Below are 13,934 nucleotides of genomic sequence, written 5' to 3'. Positions count from 1 at the left end.
AGAACACATTGTTATATAAAAAATCCCTATTTATATAAATGAGTGTGAAATGTAAACGCAGAACTAAACGAATTAATCTTAATGCTTATTCCAGAATTTTACCAACATTTCCGAATTAAGTATTGCAATTTCTTGATTTGAAAATATAATCCATTTGTATTCAGGTTTACTGTGATAATGATTCCCGATTCCAGTCCAGTTTGTTTAGAGCATTTCATTGAACTGCAGATATATAATACTACGGTATATTATTGTTTGTAATGCAGTTGGCACTACTGGTACAGCTCGATGTCTTTAATTTACTGTTTATCCGTGAGACAAACAGGTCGAAATCGTAGTAAGTTTACAGTTAACAAATCTTTTTTGCTTACACATTAATTCACTAGAAAGAAGAACGGCTTGATGCTGATTTTAAATACACAGTGCTGCCACTATGAACATTTATTACAAATGAAATTGAAAAAAGTGAAACATCCTCCGAAAATTTTCATTTTCATTGGTGATTAAGACGATAGGTCTTAAAGAACGTAATTCTACATTATTTTTAGGCAATATTTACTTTCGTCAGAAAAAACACATGAAAATGTTCACACCTCTATTTGGGCATCATGCTCAATTAGTTGTGACATTTCACTTCTGGGTGCACGATAAACGCAAACTATTAAATTTGACTGAACTAATAGCCTTGAGCGTCACGAGATGGTGTTACTGTGATGTCCTTTTCGATTTGTATTGAATTCGTTAAAGTGATCCATATTGATATATAATATATTTGCTTACAGGACACTCAAATTTGATTCTTTAACCATATAAACCAGCCCGGGAGCAAGGATAGGGCACTCCAGCAAGTGCTATCGTAGCCAACATCTGGGGCATTTTGTGGGCAATCAGAGCGCTCAGAGTATGGTAAACAAACATTCGAGCGTTTCAATTCGAGTAAAATCTTAATTTACTTATCGTAGTGATGATATTCTGATCGATAATTTGCGGGGAAGTGCTTTAAAGGGTACTGAATAAACAAGTAGTTTGTAATATCCAATTTTTTGTTAGCCATTTTTCTTCATTGTTTTGGTTTTTGCAGAATGATGCTGGCCACAGTTTCATGACGTCATAGCAGGGGGCTGATATAAACGGTCATTTCGAATATTCCTTTATTTGGGACAGTACTCACATGTGTCATGATGGCACCACGTTACCCTATCAAAAGCATTCTGCCTGTCATCTAGACTGTGTTTATTTTTTTTTATTTACCAACCGAGTTGCCATTCATACAGAATTACCTGTAATGTATTGATTTGTATACCTCCATGCGAATTTCATACAGGATACAATGCAGGATTAATTACATATTGCCAAAACTATATACAGAATTGTGCCTACTTCTCATCCTGCAACGCAATACAAAATCGAACCCGTTTTGTTACAATATTTACTTGCTTCTGGTCTGCCGTCACTTAATTTCGGGTGAAAATTACCAACATAATCAAAAATAGTCTAGATGAACAACGTTGAGTCAAATAAATGTTTACCTTCCAACATCGCTAAAAAAGTTAAATATATTATCAACGTAATCCAAAAATTTATTGTGACGATTCATTTTCAAATATTTCGATGAAATCAGGCAACCCTGCAAGCAGCTGATCGGTGTTGACAAACGAGGGGAAACCAACTAGTAAAAAAAAACTTACGTAACACAAGGGGTGTACAGATAGTAAATAGTTCGCGCAGTACAATATAGGTGGAACTAGTGCATAACGAAATATTATTTTTATAAGAATTTACTGATACTGTCATGTCTGTTAGTCTGCGAATATACCAACCAGAGCGATGCTTTCCTTTCGATACATAACTTACTATTTCAAAACCCTCGCCTATGGTAGGGAAATCGGATATGCAATATGGTAGGAGAGATAAACTCGATTTGTTTACAGTTATAAGATTCGTCCTTCTTTGAAAAACAGCTTATTTTTAAAATCTGTGCGGAATATTGAAAATCATTGAAACACATTTCTCGGTTAATTTTTCAAAAGGGCGTATAAGCAAATGACAGTTTCCTTTGTTTACTTTCTCTTCTATTAATTACCAATCGGTTTCCGCTTTTATCACTCAACTCTTTGCATGAAATAATACCCGAAACTTTCGACTTTCAAACAGAATGGTGATCTCAACGAAAATCTTTTTAATCACATCACAATAATCGAAAGAGAGAATGATCAAAGACGAAACTGTCCCTTGCTTATATGCCCTTTTGAAAAATCACCCGAGATTTGTAAAAATACAAAGAGTAAAACCACAACCAGAGTTTTGTTCAATATACTAAAATTAAGTTAACAGTTTATTGTTAAAGAATGATAGATTGATTGAGTATCTTCGTAAGTCATAGCCGCACTAACAAGAACATTCAACGACATCTCGTGTTTTTTGTAAATCATCCATACATCCATGATGTTGGAATTCATACAGGGCTAAACCTTATTAGGACAAACACGATGACGACACAAATGAACTGCCGATGAATCAAATTGATCTTTGACAGCTGCCGTGCTCTTGTTTTGTTTCGTAACAGCAAATTAAATATTGAAAAATAAAGTGCCTGATAAAAACGTGTTCCACAGTGAAAAGAACTAAAACCACTGCTCTGTATTCGTTTCCAGTATCAAGGAGCGATATTTGTATAAATCTGTTTAGTGTGAGGCGACTTACAATTTTTAAATTCAAATGATGAACTCTTGAACTGTAAACCAATACACGGCGTCTGTTAGAGATGGGCAATTCGCTCCTGAGCTGTTCCAATGAATCGAATCACAAAAGAGAACAGACAAAAAAAATAACCGCAGCTCACCAACTCACTCGTTTACTACCCAGTTCGCCGCATTATGAAAGGGGGAATAAGCTACGAGCTGAACGGATCATCGGCTCTTGAAGAGCGAGTTAGAACTAACTAACATTTCTTCTTGTTTAGAAACAAGAAGAAGTGTTAGCATCAAGTTTCGTTATTTTTTCCATATCTGTATCTATCCTTTTAAAACGGCTTGAATGAGACATTATCAGTGATAAATCTTATCTCTCACGGTGCAAGAAAAACGGTACACGAAATTAACCATCAGTTGAATCGAAAAGAGCTGATCAATCGAATCGATTCATTTTGGTGAGCTGATCGGTTCGGAGCTGCTCACCAATATGAGCTTGTAGGAAATAGACCTGGAAAGAGACAATAATTAAAATAAACAATTTAGGGCATATTCAGGAGTGTTCTAGTTCTAGATGCATAATTTATGTCAGTTTTAAAATTTAAATCTAGAAATTATAACAAAATTAACTGGCAGACCCAGTAGCGTTTTATCTATGTTTCAAATATAGAAAAAATAGAACGGCAGTGTATACCAGTTTTAAATTTGACAGTAGAACTGGTCGAATAAATAAAACTAAAACGGATTGCTGGGGATACGTTTGTTTCAGTTTCATTTACATTATATACCACCCATACGAATCTTGCAGCTGCTGAATTTGCTCTTACAATAAATACCTTGAGTTATATTCTTTGCGTACTGTCCAGGATTGCCAAATTAAATAAAATTAACACTGAGAAAATCTCATTATTCCGATATATTCTTGATAAGCTCAAAGGCTTGGAAATTATAATTCAAAGTTGATTAGGAGGTAAGACTCAGGGTAAGTAAATGCAAATAAAATCACTTTGAAAGACTCGAATAATTCATCATAGTAACATAAGTACATTATATGAAAAATAAGAATGATGATCTATAAATAAATCGAAAATTCTATAAAACTGGCTCCGCTGTTATACGATTTTAGCAAGGAACAGTTGGAAACTTGAAATGCTTGTGGAAAACACTTTCGGATTTACACCACATAATTTGAGTATAAACTAATTCATACGATGCATGGAAATAAATGGTGGTGACATTAACGATAAGAGTGTTTCCGCTATCCAATGAGAGATTGCGTTCAAAGGCGTTCGAATGCGTTCGGAATGGATGTGTGAGGTTCCGGCAGATGAGCGGGAAAGGAAATGATTGGTGTACATGAGCGGGAAATGAGATGATTGGTGTACATGAGCACTGAAGTGAGGTTCTTCAAAAAAATTTGAGCGCTCATAGGGATTCACTCGACTACGTTACTCGCGGATAGACGTGGAAAAATGTCGTCGCAAAGTTCTTCTGATATTCACGACAATGGCGCAGCATCTGCTCCCACGAGGTAAATTATTAGAATTATTTTTAGAAAAATTTGAGAGAAGTGGAAAAGATTAACCTGAAGGGAGTTAAATATAATATATTAAATATAAATTTTCATAATTCATCATACATACGATAGAAGCATATACTGCAGGTATGAAATAAAGTGCAAAGGAAATTGTTCCCAATAAATGAGGGGAGATTTGAGTGTTAAATAAAGCGGTTCTGTTATTAATCCCCTACGAAAGGTAGACGATGTGATAGTTTTCGAAATATTAATAAAACATTGCCGACGGAAGGGCGGCGAGGCCTATTGAAACTATTTTCGACGGAAGGGCGAAAAATAAAATTTAATAAGTTGAATTTCACATGTAAATGCGTACCGACGGCGGTTGTGCTTTGTTTGTATTCTCCACGACGGAAGGACGATGGAGAGGATAAAGCAACCATAAATAGAACTAACAATAACTATCGTGTTGTTGTATTATTTAGCAACGCTTGAAAATTTTGTATTTTATTTTACAGAAATGTATCACCGAAGAAAAAGAAATCAAAACTCACAAAGAATCGAAAAACGGATGATTTTAAATCATTGACGAAGGAACTGCAAGAAGCAATGACTCGCTTGGCTAACATGGAGGAAGCTTTAAAAAAAGAACGATCTGAAAAAGAAGCGATGAAGGCATGCTGGGCGACATCGAGCACTACGGATAGTCTAGCTACAGATAGCGTCGAGTTTGAAGGATCGCAAAGACCATCTAGTACTCGACGTACACGACTGGGAGACAACGTTGAAGAAACTCGATTTATGTCATCAGTGAATCAACTTTCAATTTCATCGTTAAATGTACCAGAATGCCTCCCGTTAGCCGATGATGACGACATTAGCAGACACTCTTTTGAAATGTGGAAAGAACTGCTGGTCGATTCCATGTCATTGGCCGGTGTTAATGACGAAGCTACCCAATTTATACTATTCAAAATCAAAGCTGGCGCTCGTTTACTTGGCATATTTAAAAATACAAGATCTACAGAAGAAGCTCCTGATGTTAACACTCATCCATTCTCCAATGCGTTGCACCGCTTTTGGATCGGGATCTGATATAATGTTGTATAGGCGAAAACTTGCTTTAATGAATCAGAAACAAGAAGAATCGGATTTGCAATTTGTCAACAGAATAGCAGCGACAGCCAGGCTGTGCGAATTTAACGAAGGAAAAATGTTCGAAGAAATAGTTGGAACAATCGCGGGACAGGCACAAAGCCGCGAAGTTCGAACGGCAGCGCTTAGAATGCTTAATAGAGGCGGCTCGGTTATGGATTTAGTGGATAAGGTGCGTGAAATAGAAACAATTCAAATCAATGAGGAATACTACAGACAGAAGCATCGCCGGCCGGATCCAGCAGTCATCGCTCCGGTCAGAGCAGATTTTCCAAGAAATCAACCACCTCGCAATCGTTTTCAGCCATATCAACACACAACATCAGATCCCCAGTCATTTAGAAACGCTAAATACACAGAATTCTCAGGGTGGCGTAACAACTATCGTAGCGGATTTGGGCGTCGAAGTATGAATAACAACCGACGACGCGAAGAAAAATGCTGGAGATGTGGTAATGTGTACCACTCTTCCGAGGAATGCCCGGCAATCAGTCGCACTTGCAGGAATTGCGGTAAGGTTGGCCATTTTCAACGAGTCTGTCGTCGCCCTTCACAAACAGCTCCTATGGAGGATCAAGAAGTACATGCTTCGGATATAAAAATTAAAAAGATAGCTTCTGTTGATAAAGTGGAGGTTAATTCAAATCCAGTGGAAGAAGTAAGTGAAGTTTCAATAAGTTAATTATCAATAAGATGCTAAAAAGAATGCGTTTGTTTGTTTTAAAATTTGAAATGAATTTGAAAAAATGGTTAAATAAATAATGAATTATTTACATGTCTATTGTTATCAATTCTGTGATGTAAAAGAATATCTTAATTTTAAAATAAACGGACAAACAAACAAAACATTCAAATCAGTGTATCACACATTGTTATGTCGCCTACGGCCGAAATGAATAAAGATGGATTAGTTCTGGCGAAGGTAGCTGGTTTGTCATGCGTGTTTATGATCGATTCGGGGGCTCAGGTCAACACTTTCACCGATCAATTATTCCGTACACTAATGAGCAATGATACATATCGTGGGGCTGTTTTCAATGTTCAAAATCGTACTGACAGATCACTAAAGGCCTATGCATCCACTAAGGATATCTCAGTTGTTGCTACTTTTGAAGCTTACCTATTTATATCTGAAGACAGGCCTATCTTAATAGAGAAATTTTATGTGGTAGATGAGATGCGTTCATTGTTAAGTAGACCAACCGCTACACGGTATAGCGTATTGATGTTAGGATTCAAGGTACCAATATCTAACAACGCTTACGTGGTGGGTAGCGAGAGGTTACATTCAACAGATATTGCGGCAGTTTTTGAAAATGCGCTTTTTCCCAAATTCAACGTACCTCCCGTAAAGCTAAACTTTAACAAGGATATCCCTCCATGCAGGAACATCTTTTCAAACATCCCACTCGCAATGAAACCATGCAGTAGAAGAACGTCTCAATCAGTTAATAAGGGCTGATATAATCGAACCAGTATCCAATAGCATGTGTACGACATTCTGCTCATCAATGCTAGTTATTCCAAAAGGTAATAATGATTTCAGACTCGTGATTGATTTGAGAGGTCCAAACCAGTATTTCTATCGAACACCATTCGTCATGCCAACATTGGAAAAGATGCTTGCCGAGCTAAATGGTGCTCGCTGGTTCTCGACAATAGATCTGGCTCACGCATTTTATCATATTGAACTGGACGTCGAATCCCGTCATTTAACAAATTTTTACACGGAATTTGGAGTATTCCGGTGCGTAAGACTTCTGTTTGGCCTCTGTAATGCACCGGATATTTTCCAAGAAACGTAAGAGAAGCATGTTCTGGGCGACTGTAAGGGAGTCATAAATTATTTGGACGATATATTAGTCCATGGAAAAACACGAGAAGAACATGATGCAAATCTAGCGATAGTTTTATCGCGCCTTAGTGAGCATAATGTTAAATTGAATGACTCAAAATGTATATATGGTAGTCAATCAGTAAAATTTGTTCGTTCTTACGGCTGATGGCTGAATGGTTGATGGCGATAAATTGAAGGCAATTAAAAACTTTAGAAGACCTATCAACAATTCGGAGGTAAAAAGTTTCTTAGGCCTCGTAACATTTACCGATAAGTTTATAATGAACCGAGCAGATAAAACAAAACATCGCAGAGCACTGGTTAATTGGGAAAGATTCTATTGGACTAATGAAGAAGAAACAGAATTTAATTTCTTACGAACCGATGCGTTAAAAGCGATTAGTAAGCTAGGCTACTACAGTGCAACAGACACAGTTGAATTGTTTGTTGATGCTTCACCAACTGGGCTGGGTGCGGTGGTTATACCACAGACTAACAGACAGGACACTCAAATTAGATTCTTCAATCATTTTAACGGCCATTTCGAATATTCCTTTATTTGGGACAGTACTCACATGTATCATGATGGCGCCACGTTACCCTATCAAAAACATCCTGTCTGTCATCTAGACTGTGTTTATTTTTTTCATTTACCAACAGAGTTGGCATTCATACAGAATTACCTGAAATGTATTGATTTGTGTACGTCCATGCGAATTTCATGCAGGATACAGATTAAGGTAGCGCTTCGCCGTGGTCAAGTCGAAGCGAGACAACTCACTGCTTCCTCTTGCTTTGTCGCCGAAATTTCACTCTAAATTGCAAATTTCTCCAATACTAACCCGATTCACGAAAAATCAAAAACATACGATTGTAGGTAAATGATTTTACTATGCATTTGGCGAAAAATATTAGTTAGAAAGCTTTTCTTTCGCGAGATTTCGTGCGAGTTTTGTTAAACCTTTTGTTTTCTTTTTTCCTTTTCTCGCTATAAACAACTCGCATATGTAGGGATGTGCTACGTTTTCAACAAAGCTTCAAAGCTAGTAGCGATGAAAATCATTACTGATTTCTGGTTCTACTGAAACATGAATAGAAATTATTTTACAAAGTAGTAACACTTACTTACATTTTCTACTCATCTTTATTCAACGTTTACACAGAGAGAACGGACAACGAAAACAAAAGAAATGTTGTTAGCGTCTACCGCATGTGGCATTTTTCACACCCCAATGCATGCGTTGACATTGTGTGCGTGCGAAAGAATAAGGAAAAACTCATTTATTTTTAAAACTCGCACGAAATCTTTCGATAAAAACGTTTATCAGGCACAGTTTATATACGAATCGATAGAAAAATTAATTATCTAGAATCGTATGTTCTTGGAATTTCCGTTTTCTTTACCGTTTTCTCACAATTTTGGGTAAAGTGCGTGAAACCCCGGGATAGGCAGCGAACTCCCGTGACCACGGCGAAGCGCTACCTTAAATACATATTGCCAAAACTATATACAGAATTGTGCCTGTGTACTTCTCATCCTCCAACGCAATACAAAATCGAACCCGTTTTGTTACAATACTTACTTGCTTCTGGTCTGCCGCCACTTAATTTCGGGTGAAAACTACCAACACAATAAAAAATAGTCTAGATGAACAACGTTGAGTCAAATAAATGGTTACCTTCCATCATCGCGAAAAAGTTAAATATATTATCAACGTAATCCAATAATTTATTGTGACGATTCATTTTCAAATATTTTGATGAAATCAGGCATCCCTGCAAGCAGCTGATCGGTGTTGACAAACGAGGGGAAACCAACTAGTAAAAAACTTTTTCATTACACAAGGGGTGTACAGATAGTAAATAGTTCGCGCAGTACAATATAGGTGGAACTATTGCATCACGAAAAATTATTTTCATAAGAATTTACTCATACTGTCATGTCTGTTAGTCTGTGGTTATACAGTATGCTGCGAAGGGTACGCCAAGGATAATAGCATGTGCTTCAAAAGCGTTAACAGCCGTTGAACAACGTTACCCTCAAACGCAAAGAGAAGCTTTAGCAGTAGTGTGGGCAGTAGAGCGATTTTCCTATTACCTGCTTGAACGCTCATTTGTCATCCGGACTGATTCAGAAGCTAATGAATTTATTTTTAGCATTAGACATCGTCTTGGTAAAAGAGCAGTTTCTCGTGCTGAATCATGGGCACTAAGGTTGCAGCATTACGATTTTCAAATCTCGAGAGTTTCGGGTGAGCAGAATGTAGCTGACGCATTATCAAGACTGGTTCACGAAACTCAAAGTGCAGTGCCGTTTGAGGAAGAGAATTGCCACAGTTTTCTTTATGCTTTGGATCCGGGACACATGGAGATTACCTGGGAGGAAATAAGTAAGGACTCAGAAAACGACGAAGAACTTACTGGGGTACGTCGCACACCTCTAGCGTCTGTCATAATAAGTTTATTCTGTTCATTTTGCGAGGTTGTTTTGTTCGTGTAAATCCTTATTGAATAACCATGCCTAGTCATTGGAAGTTTTGCAAGCTTTGTTTCAAACGCCTATGGCTACATCTGTTTTTCTGTCTCAGTCGCCGTTGAACAAGTTCGAATGAAAAGGCATGAACATCAGCTCGTTGACAGAAAATTATTCTGACCGGTACAATAGACATAAGGTGTGGGCTTCCATTTAGGTTTACAGTAAGCGTGAATGTATAATTCACACAGTAAGTGTGAATGTATAATTTCCGAATTTTCCAAAAGTTTCACTATTTCTTTCATACTTCTTGTGGTATCTGTTAGAATCTGTATAACATTTGGGAGATTTGAATGAAATTTTTACTCTGTATGAAATTTGTATGTTCATATAAAAATCTTTATTATACAGATAAATCTGAATAAATGGCATCTCTGCTCGACGAGTTGCCGTGTAACCAGCGTTGCCAAGTTTCAAGATTTATGCGGAAAATACAGAGTTGCCAAGTTATTTGTTCAAAAATCTACCTCTGACTCAAAAACTTATCTGGAGTTGTCTTTGTCTACTACATATATACGTAGACAATTTAGACCGGGCGTCATTTTCAGTGCGTAAAAAAAAGATCTAAAGAGGCCGAAACCCGTAAAGAACTGGGAAATCTGACAAAATCTAGGAAAATTCGTAAAATCTTGTGAAATTTGAAAATCTGGCAAAAGATTTGATTAGTTATACCGTTTTCGTTTATTGATCAGCGAGAAGTGACCCAGAGTCGCCCAAACAACTTTTGAGATGTTTGTTTTAGCAACCTGGGGTCGCTCTAGATCGGACTCCAATCGCGTAGTTTCGTTCTGAAAATTTTCTCGGGTCACATCACGCAACCATGCGAGTTTCTTTATTTTTTCTTATTTTCATGAGTTATTGTTCAGGGCGCGTACTACTTGATCGTTTTACTCGGAGTCAGAGTCGCCCACGTGTAGGTTCCAAAACGAAAACGGTATTAGCGACGACGTATTAGCATAAATCAAATAAACATAGATTTCCCAGTGTAATAGTAATGTAGTTGAGCAACCCGTGACACCAAAAGCACCGTCTGGTTGAGAATGGGTGCGTAAATGCTCCTAAAATGCATGCAAAAAGTTGCCTGCGCATTTAACACAACCACATTAGCTAATGGGAAAAAGTACACCCGTTTGTCAGTAGAGGTGCTGTTAGTGTCACCGTACTGTGAGAAATCTATGTTTATTTGATTTATGGTATTAGTGTGTATGGCTTAGCGAGCAAAATCTGACTTTTGCCAGATCTAGCAACACACTTAAAATCATTTCTTGAGCTCGGCATAATAAAATGCCGAAACTGATCAGCAACACGTAACTTTGCTGATTGCTCAGTAATCAATACGCATGTTTCTGAACTTCGTTAAATGCATTCACTGATATTTCGGTAAAATGCTACACTTTGCCGAAATTTGGCATAATTGCTTGCTGAATTTATCAGTAAACAACAGATATGCCGACATCAGCAGAGACGTTTGCCGAGATTTCGGAATATGCGCTAGCTGTTGCCGAGATTCAGCACGACAGCTGTCATTTATTGCCGCGTTACATTTTCGCTTCGAATCGTGCGATTATTTTCTGATGAAATTCTCGAGTGAAAAAATGGATAATCTTCGAAGAAGCGTGGAACCACTTGCAAGTAAAAATATTGAATAAATATAGTTATTATTATTATTATTATTCGTTTATTTAGAGCCTCGGCTTTAACCGTTTGGTCATTCGCCGAGGTGATATAGTGTTGGGAGGGGAGTTTGGGGATGAGTGGGATGGATAGGATTTATAATTACATTTCATTTGATATAGCTACATTGTATTGTTTATAATATATTGAAATATAATTTCTTTGATTTCCTTGTGGATGATCCTCAAAGTTTTTCGTCTGGGGGTCGACTCTGTTAAGAAAGTGACCTGCAGGTGTCGTTGTCCTTGGGCCGTTCGTTGTGGAGATAGGGTTCCCCCGTGTTGCTTAGTTGTAATTCTGGCTGATAGGTGCCGTTGTCCGACCTTGGTTGCAATATTGTGTGCTTTCTTTATGACTTTATGACTTTATGTCTTTGGTCGTCGACTGGATTTGCGTGATCAGCCGTTTTCTGTTTGGTTGATGTTTAAGGTCTGTTTAATGGTTCAAGATAGTGAATTCTCTTCTTCGGATGATGAAAAAAAAGCCCATTCTGAATGCGACTGACTAATACTCTTGGCGATGTTGAACTGGATGGTTTGGGCTTCGGTATCGGAAATTGATCGATATGCGCTTCGGTCGGTGAATCGGAGCGGTGTGCTGTATGATTATTATTGCTGACACCACTTGTTCGACAATTCGATCGGTGTATTCATTTTGGTCTTTATTTTAGGTGTCCGAGTGATTGTCAGCTGCTGTCGGTGCTATTGGAAAAAAAAACGCTTAGCTGTTTGTTTACGCTGCCGGTAGGTATAATTTTTAATCTAGTTGGCAGATGAAGTTAATTTCGATTTTGTTTTAGGTTTCTCTTGCGTTTTTGAAGACTTTCGGTCGTAATTTTTTCGGTGTTTGGTGTTTTGGTTTGGGTATCTAGATAGCAATCGGGTGGGTTTGCGTTACGGAGTTAGGTTCCTCTTGCGTTTGTGAGGATTTTTGGTCGTGACACTCAAAGACATTCGAGTAGATTGGCATCTCGGAGTAGTTTAAGGAGTGCATGTTCGTTGTCCGGGTTGTTGCTGAGTACCTCGCGGATCGAGCTGGGCAGACTGTGATGTCTGCGAAGACCGTGAAATTTGGGGCAGTTGATGAGAATGTGTTCAACTGAGAGCCTGACGTTGCATATGGGGCAGGATGGTGGTTGACAATTTGAAATGGTGTGTGCATGGGTAATTCTGGTGTGGCCGGTTCGCAATCTGGATAGGGCCCGTTGCTCCATCCGGCTGCTTCTATCGATCCATTTGTCGGGTTCACCTTTAATTTTTTGGGTGTGCCCTGAGGATGCTCTCCAGGTTCTGATGAAGTGGTGTAAAGCTTTTGTATTGACGCATCTGATGAGGTCCATAGCTGGGACCGTTCTGGTAAGGTAGTGGTTGTTGGACCTGCCTAAAGCTGCGAGTGCGTCGGCTTCTTCGTTGCCGGGGATTCCAGAGTGTCCGGGTATCCAACAGATGACCGTCTGGTTGTTGCACTGTTCCTCTATTGCTTGGATGAAGGGGTGTAGGGAATTGCCTGTTTCGAGGGCGGTGAGGACTGCCAAGGAGTCGGATAGAATTATCGTTGGAGTGTTGGGGGGTTTGGATTTGATTGCGTAGAGGATTGCTGAGGCTTCAGCCGAGAATACTGAGCATGATGAGTGTAGCCGAAAGTTGTGGTTGGATGTTGTGCTGTAGATACCGGCTCCGACATGTTCGTTCAGTTTGGATCCGTCGGTAAAAATTTGATGATGATAGGGGTAGTTCTCTTCTATTAGTCGGTGCAAGTGGGTTCGGACTACGTTTGATTGTGTTCCTGCCCGGAGGGTGCGGGTTAAACTGGTGTCGATGCGTGGAGTTTTGGCAAACCATTCCCGCCGGCGGATCTGTTGTATCCTGGCAAGTTTGGGCATTCTGGTATTATTGTACATTAGGTACAGGTCATTGGCAATACTGAGTAATATTCGATTGTTGCCTCTTGTTCTTTGTAGGAAGCCGAGAGTCCTTTTGAAAATGGTGATATTGGCGTACCATTGGAAGGGTAAGACTCCGGATTCAACGCAGGCAGCGAACGCCGGGGTGCTAGGTAAGAGGTTGCTTGCCAGACGGATTGAGCGGTTGTAGAGAGGAGCTAATGTCTTCTGCATGCCTTCCCGGTTTAGGCAAGTGATTTCAATTCCATAGAAGATCCGGCTATTGATTAGGGCCTTGCTGATGTTGAGAGCTGTTCGTCGGTTCCATCGGGGGTGGCAGGAGCTTATTGTTTTGATAAGTCGCAGCCGACTTTCGCAGTCTTTTTTAATGTTCTTGAAGTGGTCGTTGAAAGTGAGCTTTCGGTCGATCGTGATGCCGAGTATCTTGGGTAGGCGTTGAAAGGGTATGTTAGTGTTATCCAATTTAATTGGATTTCCTGCAGCGACATGGTGAGAGTTGCAACAGTGTGCAATGGCGCATTTCTGGGGTGCTATGGAAAATCCGACAGAGTTCGCCCATTGGCCGATTTTCTTAACCGCGGTTTGGATCTTCCTGCGAATGAATTTGAGGTTTTTTCCTGTTGAGA

The sequence above is a fragment of the Malaya genurostris genome, chromosome 2 (assembly GCF_030247185.1).
Source record: "Malaya genurostris strain Urasoe2022 chromosome 2, Malgen_1.1, whole genome shotgun sequence".
NCBI lineage: Eukaryota > Metazoa > Arthropoda > Insecta > Diptera > Culicidae > Malaya > Malaya genurostris.
The sequence above is the reverse complement of the archived record's forward strand: the minus strand, read 5'-3'. Positions refer to the sequence as shown.